Raw genomic sequence first — 24,557 nt, forward strand, 5'->3', positions numbered from 1 at the left:
CCTACCAAGAAGGAGATACTTCCGGCTAATAAAGTAGTTTAAACACAGTTTATTTTATTTTTGATGATACTCATTTAAATTTAGGCAAATAGTTCTCAACACACATTTAAAACTCACAGAGGATTTCTGATTTATAAAAGATTTCAAAATTACAAAAGATTTATAAACTACAAAACATTTCCAAACACAAGTACAATTCTTATGAACTAAAAATACATAACAATAAGTTGCTGACAAGTGTGTCAACCATCACAGAAAATGAAGATTTTGGAATGAATTCTGTTTCTTCTTTCTGTCATTCTCCTTGTCATTCCCAACAATCCCCAATGCTTTCTTTAACGTTTATACTGTTTTACTACTAGTTGACATTATCTGTATGTAATATTTTACAGATACCTTTGCTGTAATAAAGTAATCCACACAGATGATCTAAAAGCTTCTGTGGACAGATAACCCAGATTCCCAGACGGAATGCTGTGAGAGTGGACTCTCTGGATACACAAATATCCCAGCTATTGATTGACCAGTTATACCTGTGACCATGTTTGTTATGCTAATCAACAAAATCAGTCTGGTCTGCAAACTTCCTTGAACTCTGTCACAATGGTGCAAACGACTTGGCCAGTGGTGTCTGGTTAGGTGCAGGCCGATTAACATTACCCTATTGTCTTACATTGATTAAGTATCAGCCTACAAGTCCTCATTATTTACTTCTTTACAACAAGAGGCTGAGCAAGGAATATTGGTTAGAAGTTTGTCACAAACACCTTGACACTTTGGAAAGGTCATACTGCTGTGTTAGAAAGCCCAAGTTAGCAGTATGCATCCTGGGAAGTGCATATAGTCATAGTCATAGTCATAGTCATACTTTATTGATCCCTGGGGAAATTGGTTTTCATTATAGTTGCACCATAAATAATTAAATAGTAATAAAACCATAAATAAAAATAGTTAAATAGTAATATGTAAATTATGCCAGTAAATTATGAAATAAGTCCAGGACCAGCCTATTGGCTCAGGGCGTCTGACCCTCCAAGGGAGGAGTTGTAAAGTTTGATGGCCACAGGCAGGAATGACTTCCTATGACGCTCTGTGTTGCATCTCGGTGGAATGAGTCTCTGGCTGAAAGTACTCCTGTGCCCAAACAGTACATTATGCAGTGGATGGGAGACATTGTCCAAGGTGGCGTGATACTTCACAAGCTAATAGTGGAGGCAGGTACTCTCACAGCATTTAGTAAGTATCTAGACAAACATTTGAATTAACAAAGCATACAAGATTATGAATCAAGGGTAAGTAAATAGGATTAGTATAGATAAGTAATTAATGGACTGCATGGACTAATTCTGTGCTGTATGACCCCATGGCTGCATACCTGCTTGGCATTCTTCCATGCTAAATCTCTGAGCAAGCTCCACCTGTTTGATAGATTTTTAAAATTCCACTATTGAGCAAGTCCCCAAAAGCATTGGATGCCTGATACATATGTCAATATCAGCATCTGTGAAAATGCAGGTTCCACACAAAGACCTCGCACACAGCAAAATGTCCAGTGAAAGGAACGTCATTTCTCTGATGTTTCATTATATCTTTATTTAGAACTGCTCCATCCTTACTGCTCTTTCAAATAGATGTACCTTGATTTTTATCAGGCTCTAGAATTACTTCTTCCAGTCTTCCTCCAAAACATACAGCCAGATCAGCAACAACTTTCGTTCCCTGAAGTCAGTTCCCTATTTCCCTTTGAGAAACTTCCGATACAGAGCTGATCTCCAATGGCATGCACTTCCTGTGATTCTGTCCAAATGGTACAATCATAAACAATAAAATATTCACTGCTTTTAATAAATATGTGAAACAAAACTACATCACTCTTGGCTTCCTGTGGGTATTTGAAAACTCAGGCAGTTGCCTGGCTATAAGTGTAAAACAATTGTCATTATCCCAACTAAAAGCCTTCAAATTCACTAACAACAAGGATTGTTGTTTTTGGTTCCTCATCAGTTGTTCTGGTTGTCTGATTATGTCAGGTTCTCTTCCAATGAATTTCTTTGCAAAATGATTGCATTTTCAATACATTTCATACTCTACTAAAACAGGAAAACTTCCCCGTGTGGTTCGTCCCACTATTCCAACACTCTCAAATCCTTGGAGTTTCTTAAACCTGTTATGATAGTTTCCCCTGCCACCCTGGGAGATTTCCTTGGAGTATGCACTGCACTTGTATTTTGACCTACAACCTCACTACCATATGACGATTCTCATCCATTTGCTGTACGGTCAATCATTAATCTACATAAAGATTTACATTTTACAAAAGTATGCTTTCAATTGGCTTTCAGTTGGTAATACTGAATGTTCTACAACAGGTGTTCAGCTTTCCAAAAATAACTTCAATTGAACCAAACTGGACTAGAAAGCAGGCCAGGCAGCATCTCTAGGAAGAGGTACAGTTGACGTTTCAGGTCGAGACCCTTCATCAGGACTAACTGAAGGAAGAGTTAGTAAGAGATTTGAAAGTGGGAGGGGGAGGGGGAGATCCAAAATGATAGGAGAAGACAGGAGGGGGAGGGATGGAGCCAAGAGCTGGACAGGTGATTGGCAAAGGGGATATGAGAGGATCATGGGACAGGAGGCCCAGGGAGAAGGAAAAGGCGGGGGGGGGAACCCAGAGGATGGGCAAGGGGTATAGTCAGAGGGACAGAGGGGGAAGAAGGAGAGTGAGAGAAAGAATGTGTGTATAAAAATAAATAACGGATGGGGTACGAGGGGGAGGGGCATTAGCGGAAGTTAAAGAAGTCAATGTTCATGCCATCAGGTTGGAGGCTACCCAGACGGAATATAAGGTGTTGTTCCTCCAACCTGAGTGTGGCTTCATCTTTACAGTAGAGGAGGCCGTGGATAGACATGTCAGAATGGGAATGGGATGTGGAATTAAAATGTGTGGCCACTGGGAGATCCTGCTTTCTCTGGTGGACAGAGCGTAGATGTTCAGCAAAATGGTCTCCCAGTCTGCATCGGGTCTCACTAGTATATAGAAGGCCACATCGGGAGCACCGGACGCAGTATATGACCCCAGCCGACTCACAGGTAAAGAGTCGCCTCACCTGGAAGGACTGTCTGGGGCCCTGAATGGCGGTAAGGGAGGAAGTGTAAGGGCATGTGTAGCACTTGTTCCGCTTACAAGGATAAGTGCCAAGAGGGAGATCAGTGAGGAGGGATGGGGGGGACGAATGGACAAGGGAGTCGCGTAGGGAGCGATCCCTGCGGAAAGCAGAGAGAGGTGGGGAGGGAAATATGTGCTTAGTGGTGGGATCTCGTTGGAGGTGGCGGAAGTTATGGAGAATAATATGTTGGACCCGGAGGCTGGTGGGGTGGTAGGTGAGGACCAGGGGGACCCTATTCTTAGTGGGGTGGCGGGAGGATGGAGTGAGAGCAGATGTGCATGAAGTGGGGGAGATGCGTTTGAGAGCAGAGTTGATGGTGGAGGAAGGGAAGCCCCTTTCTTTAAAAAAGGAGGACATCATTCCAGGTCAAGGGAGGTTTCATATGAGAGGATCATCCCATGATCCTCTCATATCCCCTTTGCCAATCACCTGTCCAGCTCTTGGCTGCATCCCTCCCCCTCCTGTCTTCTCCTATCATTTTGGATCTCCCCCTCCCCCTCCCACTTTCTAATCTCTTACTAACTCTTCCTTCAGTTAGTCCTGACGAAGGGTCTCAGCCTGAAACGACGACTGTACCTCTTCCTAGAGGTGCTGCCTGACCTGCTGCATTCACCAGCAACTTTGATCTGTGTTGCTTGAATTTCCAGCATCTGCAGAATTCCTCTTGTTTGGACTAGAAAGCATCATCACCACTACGGTGAGTGTTTAGCACACCAGTCTGCAGTGCATATCTTGGAATTAGTAAACAGTATCTAGCATTTCAATTAGCATAATAAAACTTTCCAAGATATCACACATTAAAGTAATCCAACCAAAGACATTGAGAAAAGTCTTTAGATATGTTACCAAAATCTTGTTTTAAAAAATGTTCAGTCGTCTTAGAGGGTGAAAGGTGGATGTAGCAGATTGCTTTAAGGTAGAAAACTAAAATTTAGACACTTGAAGATAAAATCATCACTAGTAGGTGAAGACTTTAGAAGATTCACAGAAGTAAAATCCCACTGCAAACCATTCACTGTAGTACTAAAATGATCAGTCTTTCTCTTAACCTAAAGTATCAAGACTGAATATAATACCTGATTTCATTTGTCCAGTTTCTCTCTCCAATAAAGTGAAGCCACAAATTAAACAGAGGGTAAACGAGACAAACTGATGCAGGGTTTTGACCTGAAATGCCTTTTGCTCGCACAGATGCTGCTCAACCCTCTGAACTCCTCCAGCAGTTTACTTGTTGCCCTTTTTTGGGGAGTATTTTCAGGAAGGATGGATAATGCTGGCAGTTTGAGGTGATGAGGAAACACTGACAATATTAATAAATCCAATATATAACCCAGCTATGCATTCAGGTATTTTTGAACTCATAGAACATCTTGTGCAGTATCTTGAAACTTTTCTGATAGCAAATCCCGAATTAAGAACAATTTGCTTTGAAAGTATTTTGGAACTGCTGTGCAGAATTTTCATGTTCAGCCTTGCATCGAGCACTTCATGAATGAAGAGAACAGAATGAAACTTGTGGTGCCAGTTATTCATCCAGGCAGAGCAGGAACTAACTGTCTTGCTCTTCAGACAAGCTTACTTCAATGGAAATAAACACTAAACTAATATAGAAAAGTCTTCCCAAGTCTAATCCTGAATTTGTTGCTTTTCAACATTGATAATTGTTGTTCGGTGGAGGTGAAGGAGAATAGGGAGGATGTACTCCCACTATCTACTAAATGCTCCCAATCGTGCAAGTCTCAAATAGCCTCTGACAACTAAGACCAGCTCCAGACCTTCACATGCGGCTTAGTTACTGAGCTGAACTGCTTCTACTGACAGAAGAAAGAGTAAAGGCAGGTTACTAGAGCCTTAAAACTAGTTGCTTCAGGCAGATGGGGCTCATCAGCCGCGGTTGGCAGCTCATCTAGGAGAAGGAAGTCTCTGATATGAAACCTCCAATGCCTTGCGGTTATACCCACTCATGGAGAAGGCTTTGGGAGCAAACCTCAAGAAAAATTCCAGAGATGGAGCCCCTGGGCAGTCCTACATTGAGTTGAATGCTGACTGTCAACTCCCACAATACTGCAAGTGCCAAACTGTATTGGTCTCTATGTTCCTTTGGGTTCAACAGCTGCATGGAGAAAGAGAGCCTGCTACATGGGCAGCAGCTTGCTCCCCATATAATACTGCCCTTACTAAGGCAGGGATTATGCCAATTCTATTTTTTTTTCAGGTTTTCTTCAAATTATGCTCTTACTTTTGGCTTGCATTTGGTGTACATCTGGATGTAGGCTTGCTATTCTTCATGAACTAAGACAAATTAATATTAAACGCATTGAGTCGTGTAGACTTAAAGCTTTGTTGCAAAAAATACACGGTATCAATTTAATTCCACAAAGCACGGCAACTTGTATTACCTAGTCTCTTGTTGGAAACAACTTGTGTAGCTGCATAAGGCAACATCTAATCCATCTTGAGAGCTGAATGTCACAGCACTGCCAAAGTGCTCGATGACGCATCCAGCAGTGAACAAATTAAACAGCAAGTTGCAAACTTACTACCTTCTGCCAGAAGCTGATAATGTGTTGGAAAATAAGATTACTAAACAAAGACTCACAACAAATCCTTGCAAGCCTCAGTTCTAATGGCAGCAAAGTAGCACTTTAAAATATCCCAGTAAAGCAGACTTTGAAACAAAGTACAAACCCTAGCTTGTGATGTTCTCATGGAATAACAATGTTCACGATTTTTCTCTTGCTTAATCTGAGGAATTGCAGATTTGTAACTTCATCAGGCAAATGACTGAAAAATATCTTTGCACTCTGGCTCCAGACAATTGCAAATTACTCCCAGAACCGGATTCATTGAAATGCCAATTGGATCGGTTGTACAGAGGGTGGACGATGCAGCAGATTCTCACTCAGATGGTGAAGGCCAATTTAAGCTTCAATGACTATTTTTAAGCACAGAATTCCCTTGAACTTAAAGTGGCGTTCACTAAAATCTCAAACACCAGGAAATCTGCAGATGCTGGAAATTCAAGCAACACACACAAAATGCTGGTGAACGCAGCAGGCCAGACAGCATCCATAGGAAGAAGTACAGTCGACGTTTCGGGCTGAGATGTGACGAAGGGTCTCGGCCCGAAACGTCGACTGTATTTCTTCCTATGGATGCTGTCTGGCCTGCTGCGTTCCATTTACTAAAATCTTCCAGTTTGGATTCAATAATACTAATGTCAAAAAAAAAATCACAATAGGTTACACCTACATCCGGAGGCTTTGCTCATTACAACCAGGGACTTTAACCAGGCCAACCTCAGAAAGGCACTGCCAAAATTATACCAACATGTCTCCTGCCCCACTAGAGGCCCGAATATACTTGACCACAGCTACACAGCAGTCAAGGATGCCTACCGTTCCGTCCCCCAACCTCACTTCGGAAAATTGAACCATCAGGCTGTACTCCTCCTCCCGGCTTACAAACAGAAACTGAAGCGGGAGGTCACGGTGTCAAAAGTAGTGTCGCGTTGGATGGAGGAAACGCTTTGAATCAATGGACTGGTTAGTATTCAAGGACTCGGCAGCTAATCTCGATGAGTATGCCTCAGCTGTCATGGACTTTATTTGGAAATGCGCGGAGGACTGTGTGTCTCGCAAGACGATCCGGGTATTCCGTAACTGGAAACCTTGGATGATTTATGAGGTCAAGTCCCTTTTAAAGGCTAAAGCTGTGGCTTTTGATCCGGGGATACCAGTCGCTACACGGAATCCAGGTGTGAACTCCAGAAAGCCATTAAGGGCGCCAAGAGGCAATATCGAGCCAAGTTGGAAGCCCAGGCTAACCAGAGGGATACCAGTAGACTATGGCAGGGTCTAAATGAGATCACTGGGCGCAAAGAAAAGGCTGGGAATATCAATAACTGTGGCGCTTCTCTTCCTGACTAACTTAACGTATTCTACACAAGATTGGAACAGAAGAGGAGCTTCCCGCTCCCTCTGGATGAACCGGACCTGGTGGCATCGATATTCATCGTCACCGAAGAGGATGTTAGAAGGGCCTTCCTGAAGATAAATCCAAGGAAGGCGACAGGCCCAGATGGCGTCCCAGGATGGGTTCTCCGGGCCTGTGCAAGTGAGCTAGCTGGAGTGTTTGCTTACATCTTCAACTGCTCCTTGCTTCAGTCTAAGATCCCCTCGTGTTTTAAGAAGACAATAATAATCCCAGTGCCGAAGAAGAGCAAGGTGGCATGCCTGAATGACTATCGACCTGTGACTCTGACATCAATTGCTATGAAGTGCTTCGAGAGATTGGTTATGGCACACATCAACCACAGCCTACCAGTCAACCTCAACTTTGCAATTCACCTACCGGAGCAACAGGTCAACGGCAGATGCCATCCCTCTGGCCCTACATTCCTCCTTAGAACACCTGGAGAATAAAGACGCATACATAAGGCTCCTTTTCATTGACTACAGCTCTGCCTTTAATACCATCATTCCAAATAAACTGATTCCTAAGCTCCAGAACCTGGGCCTTAGCACTCAGATCTGCAGCTGGATCTTCAACTTCCTCAAAGACAGGACCCAGGCTGTAAAAATAGGGGACAAGCTCTCCTCTACAATCACTCTGAGCACCAGTGCCCCACAAGGCTGTGTACCCAGCCCCCTGCTGTACTCACTGTACACCCATGATTGTGTAGCCAAGTTTCCATCAAACTCAATATATAAGTTTGCTGATGACACAACAATTGTAGGCCGTATCTTGGGTAATGATGAGTTTGAGTACAGAGTGGAAATAAGAACCTGGTGGCATGATGCGAAGACAATAACCTATCCCTCAGCGTCAGCAAGACGAAGGAATTTGTTGTTGACTTCAGAAGGAGTAGCGAACCGCACGACCCAATTTACATTGGTGGTGCGCAAGTGGAACAGGTCAAAAGCATTAAGTTCCTCGGGGTCCATATCACAAATGACCTGACTTGGTCCAACCAAGCAGAGTTCACTGCCAAGAAGGCCCACCAGCACCTCTACTTCCTGAGAAAACTAAAGAAATTTGGCCTGTCCCCTAAAACCCTCACTAATTTTTATAGATGCACTGTAGAAAGCATTCTTCTAGGGTGCATCACAACCTGGTATGGAAGCTGTCCTGTCCAAGACCAGAAGAAGCTGCAGAAGATCGTGAACACAGCCCAGCACATCACACAAACCAATCTTCCATCCTTGGACTCACTTTACACCGCATGCTGTCGGAGCAGTGATGCCAGGATAATCAAGGACATGACCCACCCAGCTAACACACTTTTTGTCCCTCTTCCCTCCGGGAGAAGGCTCAGGAGCTTGAAGACTCGTATGGCCAGATTTGGGAACAGCTTCTTTCCAACTGTGATAAGACTGCTGAACGGATCCTGACCCGGATCTGGGCCGTACCCTCCAAGTATCCGGACCTGCCTCTTGGTTTTTTTGCACTACCTTACTTTCCATTTTTCTATTTTCTATTTATGATTTATAATTTAAATTTTTAATATTTACTAATTTTTACTATTTTTAATATTTGATATTTGTAATCCAGGGAGTGGGAAGCGCAGAATCAAATATCGCTGTGATGATTGTACATTCTAGTATCAATTGTTTGGCGACAATAAAGTATAACGTATAAATATAAAGTACATGCCAGCTTTAATTTATAAAATGTTCCAATGGTGTAATCAGACAAAAATATGATGCTGAGACAAAGAAAGGAATATTATGAAAGGAGAACAGACTCTTGATCAAAACACAAAGCTTTAAGGTCACATGAGATAGGGAGTGGTACTTGATTTGAACATGAGAATACGAAGCTTAAAATCAAGGTATTGGTGGGTGTGAGGCTGTGCTAGGGAAATAAGCATATAGCTGATGATTTAATTTGCTGCAGGATTGATGGCATCCTGGAAGAGACCCCAGCAGGGAGTGTGTTGAAATGGCCACAATTGGAGAAAACAAAAACATGGAGTGGATCAGCCGAGGTGGGATAAACAACACTATTGAGGCAGGACTAGGCAACCTTTGTAATGGGATTAATTTGGGATTTGGGAATCATCTCAGGGTCAGTCAAAAGATTAGAACTATGGACTGTCTGGTTTGGCGTCAGACAATGACAAGCAGGAGGAATGTATTTGCTGGAGAACAGAGTTTTCTCTGAGGCCAAAGAAACTTTTCATATGTTTAATTTAGGGAAAATTCGGTTCAAGCATTGCAAGTGTGAAAAAAGGGAGGGGGGCATGTTCTATAACTAGCCGGCCTATTTTCAGTGATAGTGAAAATCTATAATTGTGAAATTGACTGAATCATGGCTGATGCCATTTAATGCAAATGACTTGTTTTGGTAGAATGAAAGAGAAAGAGCAATATAAGCTAAATGTTAAAAACTCTGAAATAAAGATAGAAAACACTGCAAACTGAGAATGGCTCGGCCTTCATTCTTAAAGAGAGAAACAGAGTTCATGGTCACCTTGATGACTTTTCATCAAGATGCAGAGAAAGATTAACAAATTGTTAGATTTCCAGAGAACCAAGAGATAGGAGGTTTAGGACAGAAGCATGACACTGAGGTGAAAGATCAGCTGTGACAATACTAAATCAAGAAGCAGTCACGGGTGTCCAAATGGCCATCTCCTGCTTCTAAACTTCTGTTACTCTGGGGAAGGACAAACATGATGGCTCGGGACAAGTTGATGGCTGCAGAAGCTACATAACAATTGGGACGATGATGCAAGAGAAAAGGGGTTGTAAAAAGCCTGTACGTAGGTGAACAAAAGATGGGTTGAGAAGGGAAGTGGAGAACAGTTTAAAATGGGACAAGACAGAATGATAGTAATATGTAGCAGGTCAGGCTACATCTGTAGGAAGAAAAGCAGAATTCACATTTCAGATTTAAGATACTTTTAGATATGCATAACACAATCCTTGATTGGCCACAATCATGTGTATGACATCTATGAATATGAATCGTGCACTTCAATGTGGCCAATGGCTGTCCCCACTACCTTTGACTTTTTGCTCTGGTCCTCACTCCCATTTATACTAGAGAGTGAAATTGCAATGGCAGCTAAGGGGCCACTGGAGTTCTCAAGGTGATATTCTGCTCCCTGGACAATCTAAGGTTGCCTGTGGTACTCCTCAGGGACAATCTCGTGCCTTTGACATTTGTCGCAGGCAACGTTTACTTGAACACCCTGCATGGTCAGTAGACAGAATCGCAGAAGAAGGATTCTTAAACAAAGGTTTCCTCTGGACATGTAACAATAATAAACCAATTTGAATATCAATTCCAGTCCAAGGGCATACAGTTACAAGATAAAGGAGCAGTCATTTAAAACTGGGATTTAAAACTAGAAAGGAGCACCACAGTAGTGTAGTGGGTAGCACAACGCTTGACAGTATCAGCGACCCAGGTTCAATTCCTGCTGCTGCCTGTATGTTCTCCCTGTGACCACACGGATTTCCTCCAGGTGCTCCAGTCTTCTCCCACTATCCAAAGATGCACTGGTTGGTAGGTTAAATGGACATCGTAAATTGTTAAATTGCGGAGATAGCTGGGCAGCCAGCCGTGAAGGGCTGGGAAGGCCCACTCCACGCGATAGCTCAATAAATAAATAAATAAATTCCTTGCAGGGAGGTCCATGGATGCTAGATCCTGTGAGTTTTTAATGAGAAGGTTATTAAATCTTTTAGACACAGTGAGGAAGTGGGAGTTATGTGGAACTAGTAAAGAGGAAGAAAGCTGATGAAGGGTCACAGCCCAAGATGTCGATTGTTTATTCCTCTCTATAGATGCTGCCTGACCTACTGAGTTCCTCCAGCATTTTGTATGTGTCCCAGAGGAAGAGTTGAGGCTTGGGCAGATCACCTGTGATCATTTGAAATGGCAGGGCAGTCTGAAAGTACAAGGGGACTTACACTTGCTCCTATTTTCATATGATCTTGTAAAAAAAAATAATAATTCAGCCATAGTGGAATGGCGAAGCAGACAGAAGTGGCCTATTGCTGTTCCTAAATCTTATGGTTTTATGGTCTATAGCTTGGAACGAAAGCATAAGTGGCAATTTATTGTCACATCACACTCTTGCTTGGCAATGATTACCTGCATCATCTACTCAACATACCATGGCATTACCGTCACTCCAGCAGATACATTACTAGAACCAACGTGGATTGGTAAGTAACCATGCACAATTCTGATTTGACAGAGACGGACATAAGAGTACGGAGGAACACCTGGAAAACTTCCGAAATGCCCACTTCGCTGCCGCTGCTACTGCGTAGTAACCAGAATCTCCAGAGCAGAAGGCCCCAAAATCCTTGGCTTTGTGTGTTTCAGTAGCCGGGGCGAGGTCAAAGGCGCTCGGCAGAGGATGGCGCTCGGGAGGCTGTATCGGAGAGGCTGGTCAGAAGCTTGAAGTTTTCAGACGGAAAGACTCAGTGTCAGCTGTGGTCGGCTGCTTCCAAGGCATCGGCAAGTTGACGGTGCCTGGAGGTTTATGGCAGGGAGTTTCTCCCTTTTGCCGCCTGCTATCGGGGACTCGGGAGTCAATCGACTCGGGGACTTTTGAGACTTTATTTACCGTGCCCATGATTTGTTCTTCATCAAATTATGCTATTGCTTTGCACTGCTGTAACTATATGTTATAATTACGTAGTTCTGTCAGTGTTAGTCTTTGGTTTGTCCTGTTTTCTGTGATATCACTCTGGAGAAACATTGTATCATTTCTTAATGCATGTATGCACTTCTAAATGACAATAAAGGAGGACTGAGTGTTCTCATAATCTAACCAGAACCAAGTAATTAGTCATGGTGGCTGCCAACAGGAGAGGCTGTGTGTGCCCAAGTTCAAATCCTTAACTAGTGTAATCTCTCCATCAGCTAACAGCCAGGTCTAGATTGTCTTGGTGAGTACTTCTTCAAAAACTCTGGACAATCCCCCATCCCATTAAACACAAGGTATCCTCTGCACAGTCAGACCTTAAAGCCACTTGAGATTTTACTTCAGTCCAACATTGCCACTGCCCACAGTGGGTGTCATGTTTATTTAGATTCAAGCGTGCAGCATGGTGAAAGAGAACAGGCCCGTACTCATGCGACCAATTAATCTACTAACCCACACATCTTTGGAACGTGACAGGAAACCATAGCACCGGGAGGAAACCCACATGGTCATGGTGAGAACGTGCAAACTCCTTATAGACAGCGGAACTGAACCGGTCACTGCGCTGTAATAGAGTTATGTTAGCCGCTATGTTATCATGTCGCCTCATACTGCATGTGGATTGTCATAACCTGTGGAATCTTGCTCCACTTCAGAAGGAAAAGCTGCAATCTGCATCACTTTAGGATTAATGTGCTGCTTTTGGCTGGGTACTTTACAACAGATAGCCAAGGTGGCACATCCTTTCCTGCAACTGCACTGTTACACCCAATGGACTGCATAGATTCTACCATCTCCCCCTCCACTCACCCCCATCCAATTTTTCACCCTCACGCCCTACCCCAGCATCAGCATCCAGAAACAGTATCATTTTTCCAAATTATGTTGAAGACTGTTTGCTCTATATCACCCTACCCGAGATGGAGCCAGTCTTCTAATTGCATTCCAGGTCAGATTCCATCAATCTACCCTTTCCACAAATCTAGCCTCACCTAAAACTCCACTGCTAGTATCACAGCTCTCAGCATCCTGCAAACACAACAGATGTCGCAGATGCTGGAAATCCAGGGTAACACATACAAAACGCAGGAGGAGCTCAGCAGGTCAGACAGTAACTATGGAGAGGAATAACGAGATGACATTTCGGGCTGAGAACCTTCATCAGGACTAAAGGTCTCAGACTGATCTCCTTTAGAAGGGTCTCGGCACAAAACATCAACTCTTTATTCCTCTCTGTAGATGCTATCTGACCTGCTGAGTTCCTCCAACTTTTTGTGTGTGTCACTCAGCATCCTGTGTGTCCACCACCTTTGTTCTTGGTGACCTGCACTGAATCTCAGCTATGTGATGTGCTGTTTTAAAGAAACCACTCACCTTCCATGACTTCAACCCTCTCTATCCATGACACCCCCTCCAGCTGTACAAACCTCTGAGATGTCTGTGTGTGATCCTCACATTCATTCATTCCACCTTTCATAAGACATAGGAGCAGAATTAGCCCATTCAGCCTATTAAATCTGCTCCGCCATTTCATCATTGCTGATCCATTTCCCGCTCCAACCCCATTCTCCTGTCTTCTCCCCATAACCTTTGACACCCTGACTAATCAGGAACCTATCAACCTCCACCTTAAATACACCCAAATACCTGACCTCCACAGCAGTCTATGGCAATGAATTCCACAGATTCACCACCCTCTGGCTTAAGAAATTCCTCCTCATCTCTGTTCTAAACGGACGTCCTTTTATCTAAAGGTTGTGCCCTCTGGTCTTAGACTCCCCCACCATTGGAAACAACCTCTTCCACATCCGCTCTAGCTAAGACTTTCAACATCTGATAGGTTTCAATGAGATTTCCATTATTCTTCTAAATTCTAGTGAGTAAAGGCCCAGAGCCAACAATCACTCCCCATACGATAAGCCTTTCATTCCTGGAATCATTCTTGTGAACCTCCTCTGAACCCTCTCTAACGTCAGCACATCCTTTCTTAAGTAAGGGGCCCAAAACTGCTCACGAGTGTCTTATAAACCCACAGTACTACACCCTGGCTTTTATATTCTAGTCTTCTCAAAATGAATGCTAACATTGTATTTGCCTTCCTCACCACTGACTCAACCTGCAAATTAACCTCTGGGGAATCCTGCACGAGGATTCCCAAGTCCCTTTGCACCTCAGATTTTTGAATTTTCCTTCCATTTAGAAAATAATCTATCCTTTTATGTCAAAGGTTCCAAGGTTCATTTATTATGGAAGTATACAACTCTGAAATTCTTCTTCTCCAGAGAGCAACACAACGCCAAGAAAGAAAATAATGGCAGCACAATCATCAACCCCCAATTCCCTCCTCCCCAGACAAAAAAAAACAAATAAAAATGGACCAGACACATCAACCCCCAAATTCCCCAGCCCCACACACAAAAAAAGAGGAAAATCAGGCGAAAAACACAGAATACCAAAAAAAAAGAGGAAAAGGTCCACATTCCAAGGCCACTGCCAAAATGCAGAAAACCTGGGCAACGTTCTCCCTCACCGAGGCAAAGCAATCTCACCTGCAATAAAAAGGCAGTCTCCCCTCTCCAGCAGCACAGCAATCCCTCAGTGATAAAAAGGCAGGCAGGTGACATTTCAATCTCATTTGTCACTTTGATCAGCAACCAATGGAACATCAACTTGCCACAAGGCTCCTGCCTCACTGCCTTTCCCTCCCAGAATCCTCTCGGAGACTGCAGAGCACAGAGGCACCCAAACAATCTCCAAATCGCAAATCACAGGCTCTAACAGTTTCAGAGCCACATTCAAGATGAAAAACAAATGTAAAAGACGTAAAAGAAGTGATAGGTATGGTTTTGTGATCTATCCAGAAGATGTCCGCTGAAGGAGTGTTGTACTCATGCACCATCTTGACAGAAATTTTCTACCAAAGTGCATAACCATACACGTTCCAACACTGTATCCAATCTGCTACATCTTTACAAATCCTCCTAATCTGCCTAAGTCTTTTTGCAAGTTCCCTGCTTCCTTAACACTACCTGACATCCACTTACCTTTGCATCACTCAAACTTAGCCACAATGCCATCAATTCTGTCATCCAAATCATTGACACACCACTGCGGAACACCACTAGTCACCAGCAGCCAATGAGAAAAGGCTGCCTTTATTCCTACTCCTTGCCTCTTGCCAATCAACCAATGCTGTAACCATGCTGGCAACTTTCCTGCAATACTACGGGCTCTTGCAAAGCAGCCTCATTTTTGGCAACTTGTCAAAGGCCTTCTGAAAATCCAAGTACACAACATGCACCAATTCTCCTTTGCCTATCCTACTTGTTATTTCCTTAAGGAATTCCAACAGATTTGTCAGGCAAGATTTTCCCTTAACAAAACCATTCTGACTTTGGTCTATTCTATCATGTGCCTCCAAGTACCGCAAAAACATTCACGTCCATGCCTTCAGCTACCAAAGCCCCAAAGATCTGGAACTCTCTCACTGAAAACCTACCTCTCTAACCCTCCTTCATCATTAAAAAATATCCAGGTCTTTTATCACCTTTCTCCTTTTCTCCTTCTGTTGCTCAGCAGTTAATATTGTTTGGCAACACTTCTATGAAGGGCTATGCATTGTTTTTCCACATTGAAATTCTATACAAATACAAGCTGGTGCTTCGGTAACTACTACAGTGGTAGAACAGTCCATCGGCAAATTGCCTAGGCCAATTGCCTAATAATGAAGATGTTCTAAGTTCAAAGTTCAAAGTAAACTTATTATTGAAGTACATGTGTGTCACCTTGAGATTTGCTGGGCCATGGAGTGTGAATGGGGCAGTGGGACTCGTATAAAAGCACTGTTAAACCATTGGCACAGGCAAAACGGTCTGATCAACAGCAGAACTAACCTTAAATCAACAGATAGCACTGTGTCTCTAACAAATACCTTGCAGCTGAATAGCTGCAAGTAAAACTTTTAAAAAACATTTTCCACTGTTATCAGTTGAAGCCAGTTCAAATATAGTCGGCGTGCATTCAGGAGGAAGCTGTAAAAAGTGCAATGTAAAGGCAAATCTCAATAAATGAGTTATGTTATAAAGGCAATTCCCAGAGCATAATTCGGGGACAAGTAACTTGGGTAATAAAATGGAGCTTATTAAATGCAACGTGTAATTTCAAGGTAGAAAGCCACAACACACAGTACTATAAAATGAAATATTGCCATGGGAAATCTCCACTTATCTAATTACCCATGAAAGGCACTAAAAGATAGAATTTATTTTCCATAATTCTTCATGCTGGAAAGGAGGAACATTTACATAAACATTTTACTATAGCTTTGACTTCCTCTGGCCTCATTCTGTCAACATATCACATAATCTTGTGGTACCATGCCGAGATGTGTTCAGGCAAACACAGGCCAGCACTGGAACGTTTTCATTTCCTGCTGTCCACATCACTTTATTAATAACAGAAGTAAATCCTACCAGCAAAACCCTGAGACAATTCAATGCTGCTTTAATTCAAAGCACGCTAACAAACAAATAAGTCACAAAGTCATGACATAAATGTCCACTAACCTTAAAACTAACGTGCAGTATGTAGAAGCAAAGATTTACCCATAGATATGGCTACTGAAGTTTTTGTTTATTAAATCAGCAGGACAAATTTCAATTTTAAAGCCAGTTTTCTGACTTGTGACAATGCTATTGTAGATTACCTGCTGAGATGGCAATCATTCTTATTCCTTAATATAACTTCCCACTGATCACACAGGGGATGCATTGGCAAAGACATGATCCTCCAGTCGTTGAAGCAATCTGCATATCCATTGTGAAACCTACTGAAAACAGTTCAACTTCAGATTGGCAAGGGGTAAGCCTGCACTGCCAGTCAGTCTGCTGTCAGCCCCCAGAGGCTTAACTCAACATCTGTCAGTGCTGCCAGCTTTGCTGAGGTAGCTATAACTGAGCTGGGTGGTATAATTAGCATTGGCATGATTCAAGTATGCAGAGATTGGGCATAGCTGGTGGTCCTGACCAGCCCCCACTCCAATATATGTTCTGCACATACTTCTGTTAAACGGTAGCTCCCTTGTGCCATTCACTTACACCTTTGAAGAAAAACCTTTTTTATATTTCCATGCATAATGCTGATGAAAGCCTTTAGCTGGTCCAATGCAATGTCTGGTGTTTGGGCAGAAGTCTCATCATGTAATATTTTCACCTCTTATGCTTGCGTGTTAAATTAAAGCAGGCTAAAATTACTTTTTAGAAAGACATATGGAAAGTATTTAAGTATTATTCAAAACTTTTTCAAATGCTTGCAGTCTGATTTATCTTCTTAACCTTTCATGTTGCTAATCCAGAAGGGTGGGCAGCCACAAAACAAAGAAACCCAAGAGAACCCTCTGCGGAACGCTCAGCCACGGATTGCAGTGGAGGCCAAGTCCGTGCGTATATTTAAGGTGGAAGTTGATCGTTTTCTGGTCGGTCAGGGCATCAAAGGATATGGCAAGAAGGCAGGTGTATAGAGTTGAGTGGGATCCGGATCAGCATGATGGAGTGGCCTAATTCTGCTCCTATGTCTTCTAGTCTCATGCCCTTACACATTCCTCCTGGGTTTTCGGATTATGGAGGGAGTTTTAATTTCATAATTAAAAATTGCGAATCATTGCTAACAACACAGTGTATGAAAACTCACTCCTAAAATTTGGAAGAGCAAATCTTCAAGGTGTTGCCCTGAGTACCAGTGTTCTACTGTTTGAGGGCAAATCATTGCATCCAACTGCAATGCTCTTTGGAAACTTACTGATAGTATACCACTCCCAGTGGCAGTACCTTATGCTTTAGATAACACCTGCCAAAAGAAGACATGGCAGGAAATGCACTTGCTACAGTTGGTTGCCCACAGCCACCATTAGGTAATGGCTTTCTGATCAAATATGTGCCCATAATATCTCTGTCTAAATAGGCCAGGACTTCATCCTCAGGTATAACAATGGCACCACCTTGTGGTTTACACTGGACATCACATGACAAATGTCCCATTTGTTCCAAAAACCTTGTGAATGAATCATTAATCTGAGGTGGGGCCAGAATCTAATTTGTCCAGTTGGTTTATTTTACTTACAAAAAATGAATGTGCAGAGTAACTGTTTTTAAAAACTGCCACTTTGATTTAACTGACTTTGCAATCCTTCCAGTAAACAAAAATTATGAAAAATATATCACACTGTTTCAAAAAGATATTTCTTGATCAATCATCTGAATCTAACTGGCCGTGATAATGTGATGGAAGAGTTTCCCCAATGTTAGATTAGGCTGACTCTCCAGAATGAGTTGAATGGCAGGCTTTTCTGTCTGAGGCCCCAGCATGTTTCCAGCATTCCCCCTGTTCAGTGATGCACCAGCAGGCCTGTCAGCCAAATCCTTCCAAATGTTCTTCTCAAAAGGCATGTCAATCTGGGTAATCATTAGAAACATCTCCCAGAGTACATGTAAATGCTTCTAAGATTCCTAAATTAATTTTTATTGCCTAAAGCATTCCGATTTCAACTCTTCCTCTGAATCTTAATCTTTATTTCTCAGCTCTGCTGTGCTGTGAATCTTCTCCCCTGAGAGCACCACTTAACTCAATTATAGGATTTTTAACATCACACAAATGAGGTGTGTGAATGCGCCACTCAGTCCTTCAAGTCTGATAGGCTGTTTAATCAGTATTTAATGAATTCTTGGATTGATCTGATTGCAACCTTAACTCTGCATCCTCGTGCCCTCCCCCCAACTCCTGGTAACTTTTCACTCCCTTGCTTATCAAGTACCTGTATAGCTTCGCTTTAATATTACTTGGAGACTATTTTCCCAGTCACTGTGGACAGTAATTCCAAAGACTCCCAACACCCTGAGAGGAAAAAGCATCACTTAATCCATTTTAAATGGATAATCCAGTATTTTAACTCATTGAACACTAGTTCTAGAGTCTGTACAAGGAGTGCTCTCCTATTGACATCACCTTGTCAATGCTCCTCAGGTTCTTCAATGTTTCAGTCAAGCCCTACTCACTCTTCTAAATTCAAGGTTAGCCTGCCCAATCTTCCCTTGTAAGATACTCCTTCCCTGAACTGCTTCCAAAACCATTAGTATCTTTCATTAAGTATGAGACAACAACTGCACATTGCGATCCAAGTATGGTCTCACAATGCCCTCTATGATAGGAGCATAATGTCCCTACTTCTGTCTTCAGTTCCACTGACTATAACATTCTCTTGATGGGGTAGTATTGTTTTTAATGTTTGGAAATACATATAAAATAAAGTATATTAACTCAATTTGATATCTGTATCAGTGACAACAATTATATACAGAACTGTGCAAAAGTCCTAGGCACATACATATAGCTAGGGTTACCCACAATAGAGACTCGTATCGGAATCAGGTTTATCATCACTCACATATGTTGTGAAATGTGGGTTTTTTTGTGGCTATAGTACAGTGCAATATATAAAATTACTTCAGTACTATACAGAAGTTTTAGGCACCCGAGCTACATTCATGTGCCTGAAACTTTTGCACAGTACTGCACCTCATACAAAGATCAGTGTGAATGAAATGTTTTAAAATAGGGTGAACAGTCATACAAAGAACTGATGGAAGCTGTAGAGTTTGGGAAATATTGCCTACCAAATGGGAAATCTTCTTATGAATGTATAATGAGATAAATTTCCTCAGATAACCCATGAAGAGCAGTCTAACTGGCTGCACCACTGTCTAATATGGGTGAGAGCTACTACACAAGCTCTAAATAAGCTGCAGAGAGTCATAAACTTAGCAACACACACACAAAAAATGCTGGTGAACGCAGCAGGCCAGGCAGCATCTATAGGAAGAGGTACAGTCGACGTTTTGGGCTGAGACCCTTCGTCAGGACTAACTGAATGAAGAGATAGTAAGAGATTTGAAAGTGGGAGGGGGAGGGGCCCCTCCTGTCTTCTCCTATCATTTCGGATCTCCCCCTTCCCCACCCACTTTCAAATCCCTCACTATCTCTTCTTTCAGTTAGCCCTGACGAAAGGTCTCAGCCTGAAACGTCGACTGTACCTCTTCCTATAGATGCTGCCTGGTCTGCTGCATTCACCAGCAACTTTGATGTGTGTTGCTTAAATTTCCAGCATCTGCAGATTTCCTCGTGTTTGCGTCATAAACTTAGCTCCATCATGGGCAATAACCTCCATAGCATCCAGGATACCTTCAAGGAGCGATGCCTCAAAAAGGTGGCATCCATCATTAAGGACCCCCATCACCCAGGTCATGCCCCATTCTCATTGCTACCATCAGGAAGGAGGTGCAGAAGCCTGAAGGCACACCCTCAACAATTCAGGAACAGCTTCTTCCCCTCTGGCTGCTGGAAAGACAAAACAAATTTCACAACATACGTCAGTGATTTTGTGAAACCATTAGGAGAGAAGTCCATGGCAGGGGCAGAAAACCCAAACTGGCAATAACCTAAAAATTCATGTGCCATAGTAATTTTGAGCAGTGATAATCATTGATTAATGAATTAGTAGCAAAATAATGAACATCTTTGAGGAAAAAAGGATAAGTCTTGTTGTTTATCTATGTGTATTTATTGTTTTAATATTAATAAAGGTATAAAGTATAACCTATTATAAACTAGTATTAAATCATCCTCAGAAATATTAGCTGAGCAATTAGTTGCTTGGATTTTCCAGGAGGTTTGCAAACTGATGCCAGTGCTGCACAATTTTACAGTGGATCAAATTCTCACCATGGACTTGTGAAGAAACAGTAGATCATTGCCCTGATCTTGCAGGCACCTTTCACCCTACTGTGGATCTCTGCTGCAAACCACTGGATTTGTGTATTTTTCTAACTTGTGGTGAGTTCTGAAGCATGAATAATACATCACGCTATACCAAGCCTGCACTGTTCCAAGCAGTTTTCCTTCTCAAACTGATCTACCCATTTCACTTTGCCCTTAAACTCTTATACTGGTAAGTGTTTACAGTAACTCAACTTCTTGTTCATTTTCCATTTTGCTGAGGTTAATGATTGCTGTGACATCAATCATCGTGATTTCAAGATGACACAGCTTTTCAGATCGTCCAAAATATGTTTGTCATCAATTCTCAAGGATGGGAGCTTCAACGTATTTAGTAGCATGAAGAAGACCTTGAATTAAATCATTTTTCAAGGACCTAAACTAATCAACAGAGCAAGATTGTTTTCTGCCTTTGAAGGATGGCTCCTTGGTGTTAGAAAATCTGCTGGTTATCTTTTCAACTCTTCCCATTTCACTGGTGTTTATATTAAAATGGTTAAAATGCACTTCATTCTTTGAATGTCTTTAATTGGTCACAACATGTTGATTGCCTTTCCATGAGCCATGAAGCCAGAAAGTTTTCAAATAGACTTTAGATAGAATTTGATTGTATTCTGCCACCTTGCCAGACCATTTTAATTGTACTTTGATTTCCACAGAGTTCAGTAGTTGACACTGAATTTTATGAATTATGGCCATGAAGTTAGCTACTGACTTGTAATTCTCTGGAGTATTACATGAAGCATTAAACAATATGCATGATTTCAATAACAGCAGAATATGTTTTCATCGTCATATTCCTCCACAGCTCGTACCATGTTGGCATCACTGTTTAAGCAGTCATTCCGGTTATCAAGTGAATGGATTAGGTTCATCTGTTCAAGCAAAACCAAAAGTGAAAAGACCAAGTGAATGAAACAACATTTAACACTGTTCCCAGTGGATTTTGGCAGGAAATAACACAATCACTATTTGCAGGGAAGTGTGGGTTTTATATTGAGCGGGTACATTGTCATAGGGGGAAAGAAAATAATAACATCTTAGTTGCCATGTTACAAGAAATACATCATTTTTGCAATAAGCTTGCGGAGGAATATAGGAATTATTTCCAAAAATAGACAGAATACAGATGATTCAAAAAAAATGCCACTAGATATATTTAGAATCAAGCTGAAAAGCATCATAAAAGCTTACTGAAACACAATGACAAGCAAATTGTAAAAGCAAGATCCTGGGCCAAATCTGCATAACAATAACCACTAAGATTTACACTGATCACTAAATGTAACTGCATTACATGTGTGACAAAGGGCATTGCCCCAGAAATACTTAGCTGTCAAACTGAGACTCTCAGCTCAGTTCAATTACTCTGCTAGCACATACATACATTCACTACCCACAGCTGTCCCCCATCGCCTCCCAGTTCACTCTTATAGAAGCCCATTTCACCTCCTTTAAATCTGATGACACTTGTACATATGGTTACATAAGTTACATATGGTGACCAGTGCAAATCTTCGTGGTCACACATTCTATACCTTCTATTCCACTAAATCTCTCAGTTTCTCACACTTTGCCTTCTGCATTTAACGTCTGCACCATACAATTCAGTATTTGTACTGTGCGACCCCTCTGTATACTCCACACAGCCTGTAAACGGCATTATTTCACATCTCATGATTAACAGAAAATAATATTCAGTTTGATGTTCTATTTTTAATTTACAGCTCTGTAGAGGTTCTGATTTTCGAATATCAGAAAATCAGCAACATTTGATGACTAGATCATTCTTTATGCTTTCAACATTTACAGTTGAAAAAATATCATGGGACATTTGACATATATACTCCTTGTTCATCCTGACTTCTGCCTTCTAAATATGCAATAAATCCCTTCAGAAATCCCTGAGCATTTCAATGTTGTCAAGTAGAGCGTTTGTCTGTTTACCTTATTACATTATCAAGGTGACATATGTATCCCGTCAGAGAATTTTTGAGATTATTACATCCTACAATCTGGCTGAATCATTCTGTTTAGTTTCAATACCACCCATTACACATTTGTCAAAGTCTGGCTGTGTTAATTAATCAATGCCATAATGGTAATAACACTGATAGTTATGTTATTCAAGGAAATCCAACCAATGCCAAGATTAATCCCCTGGGCTATGCAATTCCTTCTATCTCACGGTCCAAAAGACAGCAAATAAATAGTAGCGAAATCTAATAAGAAGCAATTAATTTAGCTACATTTAGCTTCCTAAGAGAGAAGTCACTGGAATGTATTATCTTGTTCAGTATCTCAGATAGTCACTAACTTTTCATTTTCTCATCGCTGTCGAGGTCTGTTCATAACAGCAAAGAAATTAAACTGCTGGATGAATTCATTAGGTCAAGCAGTATCTGTGGAGACAAACGATGGTCAACATCCTGATCCCTTCAGGATCTTGACCTAAAACATCAACTATCACTTTCCTTTCACAGATAATGCTTGACCTGCTGAGTTCTTCTGGCTGCTGGCTTTTTGCCCTAGACTGCAGCTTCTGTTGACTCTTACTTCTTCCTGTTTGTAACAGAGTGGTTGTGGAATAATTCTGAACTCTGATTCTGGAAGACTAATATTTATGAGAATAAGAGACAAAAAGGTTCAAAGGATGATGATTTTGCTGGAGTAGCAAGTCTGCAAGCAAGCAAGCACTGAAGTTTTAAGGTGATCACCAAGATTTTGCTCATGTTTTAACGACCTAAGCTTTGAAAAGTTAGTGTTAGGAGGAAACAAGGCACATTTGATGAAAGGGCTTCAAAAGCAGGGGCTACCCTGCATGACAAAAGAAAACAGATTTAAATCAAGAAGCAAAATGAGGCATTCAGTAAGGGTCAGCTCAATGTGCAACAGAGAATGAAGAAGCATAAAAATTTTCCAGAGGGAAACTGAAAAAGAAAGCAGGAGCAACACATACAAAATGCTGGAGGAACTCAGCAGGTCAGGCAGCATGTACGGAAATGAGTAAACAGTCGACATATTGGGCCAAGACTGGAGAGAGAGAGAGAGAGAGGGAAGATGCCAGAATAAAATAGTGGGAGGAGGGGAAGCAGGACAGCTAGAAGGTGATAGGTGAGGCCAGGTTGGTAGGAAAGATAAAGGACTGGAGAGGAAGGAATCTGATAGGAGAGGAGAGTGGACTATAGGAGAAGGGGAGGAGGAGGGGACTCAGGGGGAGGCGATAGGCAGGTGAGAAGAGGGAAGAAACCAAAATGGGGAATAGAAGAAGAGGGGAAGGGGAGGGATTTTTTTTTACCAGGAGGAGAAATCGATATTAATGCCATCAGGTTAAAGGCTACCCAGACTGAATACAAGGTGTTGACCGTCCACTCTGAGGGTGGCCTCATCGTGGCACAAGATAATAATAAGACCAACATAATTAGAGGAAAATAAGATGCTAGGAAAGAGTCTGGGCATAACATGCATGTGTTGAGGATTTGAGAACAGAGCTGAGGGGCCTGCACAGAGTCTACCTCCTTCCTTTTCTCCCATCTGTCCCTGCTCTTCCCCAGTCTTCTGGCTACTCCCTAAAGTCTTGCATCTCTAAAGGCAAGCCAAATAGAACAAGCCAGCAACTAAAACACATCAAAGTTGTTGGTGAACGCAGCAGGCCAGGCAGCATCTCTAGGAAGAGGTACAGTTGAAGTTTCGGGCCGAGACCCTTCGTCAGGACTAACTGAAAGAAGAACCAGTAAGAGATTTGAAAGCCAGCAACTAATCTGTGCAGAGAGAAGAACCTTCATGCAAGATATTTCTTGTTTTCAAACACCCTCATGTTCAGTCTGATCTCATTCTGTAGCCTGTAACACTCAATCATTTATTGCACATAGTTAATTATTAAAAAGTTCCTGCAA

Source organism: Mobula hypostoma, chromosome 19 (genome assembly GCF_963921235.1).
Source record: "Mobula hypostoma chromosome 19, sMobHyp1.1, whole genome shotgun sequence".
NCBI classification, from domain to species: Eukaryota; Metazoa; Chordata; class Chondrichthyes; order Myliobatiformes; family Myliobatidae; genus Mobula; species Mobula hypostoma.